Source organism: Echinops telfairi, unplaced genomic scaffold (genome assembly GCF_000313985.2).
Source record: "Echinops telfairi isolate 266 unplaced genomic scaffold, ASM31398v2 ScPeMD7_2186;HRSCAF=2738, whole genome shotgun sequence".
Taxonomy (NCBI): Eukaryota; Metazoa; Chordata; class Mammalia; order Afrosoricida; family Tenrecidae; genus Echinops; species Echinops telfairi.
This window is the reverse complement of record NW_022106084.1, coordinates 2,307,518-2,311,899: the sequence shown is the minus strand read 5'-3', so window position 1 is coordinate 2,311,899 and position 4,382 is coordinate 2,307,518.

The following is a 4,382-nucleotide window of genomic DNA, read 5'->3' as shown; positions in this document are numbered from 1 at the left end:
GTTGCTGTCTGAGTAGGTATTGATACTTTTATGTTTTCCACACTTTAAAGCTTGTGTGAGAGCTATTAGTTCAGCTTTCTGGGCGGAGGTGCCTTGTGATCGGGGGTTATGGAGGTGCCAGCTTTTCTCAGCCCATCATACACAAGGCTACTCCCATCTGTGAAGAGGGTGGCATCTACCTGGCAGGGGCTGGTCAGTTAGGGCAGGTCCTCAGGACAGGAATACACTTAACAGGTTTTCACAGTTGTGCAAAGGCGCCTCAGAATCGTCATCTGTGCGGAGTGTGGCCGGGTTGATACTTTGTGGGACTGTGAAGACAAGTCGTGGGTGGTCTAGCATTTGACATCCACCAGGCTCCTGGCACTGCCCTTGTATGAATGACTCAGTGGTGTGCCTGGGGAGCTGCGGTATGGGAATCTGGGCCAAGTGGTAACCTATCAGTCTCTCTGGCAAGCAGAGCTGTAGCAGTTACTGCTCAGAGACAGTCAGGCCATCCACAGGACCCTAGGTCTAGTCTTTTTGACAATTAGGCAACTGGCCATCTCCAGGGACCTAATGTTTGGGTGAGGACCCCTTATGCCACTTTTCTCTGCTCATGCACAAACAGATGGAATGGCTGTGTGTATCTGGGAAGGCAAGTGGTGCTGGGGCAGATGACACAGCTTTTTTAGCATCTGAAAGACATTTTGTGGTGTCTATCCCCAATTTAATGGCTCCGTCCCAGCAATTACTTGACCAAAAGGCTGTGCAGCATCTGCCAACCCCAGCACCCATCGTCTACAATATCCTGCTGCTCCGAGACCCTCCAGGAGTTGAGTTTTTGGTCTTTGGAGGTGGGATTTCCAGAATGGCTGTTTTTCTAGGTAAGAGTGGCTCGCACGTACCTTGCATCAGATGATATCCCAAGAGAGTGGTCTGTTTGCTGCACTGCTGGACCTTCTTACCTGAGACTTTGTATCCCTGGTCCTGTAGCAGCAGCAAGAAATCATTAGGGCCTTGAAAGCAAATAGCAAAAGATCCAGTGGCTAGCAGCAAATGTCGTCTACGTATTGGAGGAGAGAGATCTGGGTGTGCAGAGATGAAAGGTTGCAAGTATTTACTGAGGGTCTCTTTGAACATAGTAGGTGGTTTTTTTTAATAGGTCAGGGGTGGGGGTCTACTCCAGGTTAATTGGGAGGTCACATTAGTTAAGCAGTCAGTCCATTCAAAAGCAAATGTGCAATAAGTGTTATAGAGAAAATACATCTTTCAGGTCTAACACAATGAAGAAGATGTGGCTGGGAGGTAGGGAGGTATATGGGTTAGGCACCATGGACTTGAGGCTTCCTACACTTCCATTGAATTCTCTCAAGTCCTGAACTGGACAGCAGTCATCAGTGCCAGGTTTCTAGACAGGCAGTGGACAGCAGTCATCAGTGCCAGGTTTCTAGACAGGGAGTGGACAGCAGTCATCAGTGCCAGGTTTCTAGACAGGGAGTGGACAGCAGTCATCAGTGCTAGGTTTCCAGACAGGGAGGAAAGGAGTGTTCCACAGAGATTTTCATGGCCACAGGATGCCAGCTTGTACTAGGTGCTTGATATGTTTTTTGATTCCCAGTCTGGCACTGAGATTGATTGTATACTGTTTAATACAAATGGGTTCAGCGGTGCTCAGGAGGGTCACCACAGGATGATAGGCAGCGAGACCTAAAGGAAGCTGGGATTGTATAGAGGTGAGGGGGCTGGACTCTGGGGATGGTTCTGGCTCAAGAGCAGCAAGTGTTTTTCAGAGAGGGGAACAGTGATGGTGAGCTGGTAAGCAGATTGGTCAGGCAGAAGGAGCTTAACATGGTATGGATCACAGAATGAGATGATGGCACAGAGATTGGCAGGAGGTCCTGGCCCATCAGAGAGCCTGGAACCATGAGGAACAAGTGAGACACAGTCTTATGCCCAAGAGTGACAGTTTTTGCAGTAGAGAAAGGTTGTGACTTAACTTGGCCAGTAGCTCTTTGAATCAGCACTGGTTGTCAGAGAGATCCAAGCAGCCGTGTAAGGACAGACAGCTCAGCTCCAGTACATACCAGAAAGGGAATGGGTTTGTCCACAAAGAGATGGTAACCTTGGGCTCCTGGAGACCTAGTAAGAGGGAGAACCGTCCCCTTAGTCAGAGTCTGAATTCTGGGCAGGTAGACAGCACCTAACAATTTCGACAGCACTTAGCAACAAAAAATTTCTTTCATGCAGTGAACACAGTACTTTTCATCCATTTCCAAAATATTAATCATGTTTTGTTGACAGTTTATTTTTATATACATTTATTTAAATAATTATATTGATTACAGAACACTTGAATTTATATGAAGTTTACAGCACTTGTTTGTGCCCATGCAGAATTGGCACATAAGAAACACTCATTTGAATGGAACAATAGCATATTGCCCAGTTTAATGTCAGGAAACATGTTTGCCAGGGATATGTATTTTTACCATATTTATTCAATTTGTATACTAAGCAAAGAATCCATGAATCTTAACTGTTTGAATAAACATACTGATCAAGAAAGGAGCTTCCTCCTTTCATTAGCAAGCTAAGATATAAAGTTGACACAATCTTTGTCGCTGAAGGAGGATTTGAGACACTTAATGATAAAGATCAAAAGACATGCTACCACATAAAGAGCCATAAAACTTGAGTAACAACAACAAAATCATGACAAACAATATTGACGTTGTTAAGGATTTTATTTTACTTGACCCACAATCAAGCTTATAGAGAGAGGCATCAGTCAAGCAACTAACAACAATGTTTTACGATGTTCAAAAGTAAAGATTTCGCTTAGAAGCCTGAAGTGAGAGAATTCAAGTCATGGCATAACCAATTGTCTCATAGGCATGGGAATTCTGAACCACACCTAAAGGAGACGAAACAATCGATACTTTGTAATATGACATGAGAAAAGAATAGTGAATGTACAAGTGTAGTCAGAGTGCTCCTGCCCTTCATCTCAAGTTCTATGAGCATATTCCCTGGAAGGATCACACCCTGGGCATGGAAATCACACTGGGTAGAGAGAGTCAGGGTGCTAGACTGCGTTGACTAGACAAACAAATCCATGGACACTAACAGATGTATAAGAAAGAGCTTTGTATCAAGAAATAATTATATATCAAAAAAGTGTCGTAGACCAGTCCAACTCAAATCCGTAAGTCCAATACTTGTTCATAAGTCCCTCTGCAGACTCATGTGGCCACATGCAACGATGCCAAATTCATGAAGGTCACATGCCAGAGAGTGCAGAATCCTGTGGATCCAAGGTCAGTTGAAGCATGGGCAGGGACCCTCCAGCAGCTCTTGGGGTGGCCAGCAAGTAGAGAAGGTGAAGGGGGATAGGGGAACATTTCCTAATGTCTCATGCTGTTATACCTTCAAGGTGTCATCAGTCTGCAGCTTGATTGACCGGTTTCATTTCACCTCAAGCCAGTAGTGTGTCGTTGAAATAAAATCATCTAACTACCAATGTAAATCGAATAACGGACACCTCCAAGTCAATCTAGTATTATAGGGTCCGCAACAATACGCTCACCCATTGCAATACTGTGAGTGTGTTTGTTGTGCTGTATCTTGTGGGAACTATGAGTCAGAATAGAGTTCATAGCCTTAATAAGAACAAATATAAACTAATTCCTGAAGTGTAACTCTGTTGATTCAGTGCCTCTCAAGGTGCTGCTTTTCCTGAAATGTTTTCTCACTGTATGTTCAGACGTGCCCAGTTCATCCAGATTCTTGTATTTTATAAGAGTCAGCTGCTGTTTTTACTGGTTTGTGATTTCTGACTCAAAGCAAAGCCAATGTAAAACAAAAAATAACCCTGCCTGACTTGCATCATCCTCATAATTGCTATCCTTGAACCCATGGTGGGAGCCACTGTGTTAATCTATCTAGTCATAGTCTTCCTCTTCTCCACTGCTTTTCTACTTTGTCAAGTATGATCTCTCTTTCGAGGGAATGGTCTCTCTTGATAACATGTACAGTGTTGTGTTTGAAGAATTCTCATCATCCCCACTTCTAAAGAGGCTGTACGTATTCAAGAGAGATCCTTTTTTTTTGTTTTCAGCAGTTCCTGGTTCTTCAATAATCTTACTCAGCACCATAATTTGAATGCATTGCTTTTTGTTTGGTCTTTCTTATTCAATATCCTACTTTCACATGAATATAAGATAATTGAAAATGCCGTGATTTGACTCAGAGGCACCTTCATCCTCGAAGTAACACCCTGGCTTTTCAAAACGTTTAAGAAGTCTTGTGAAGCAGATTAACCCAATGCAATGTGTCATTTGATCTCTTGATTGCTGCTTCCATGAACATTGCTTATGAAGCTAAGAAAGATGAAATCCTTGATG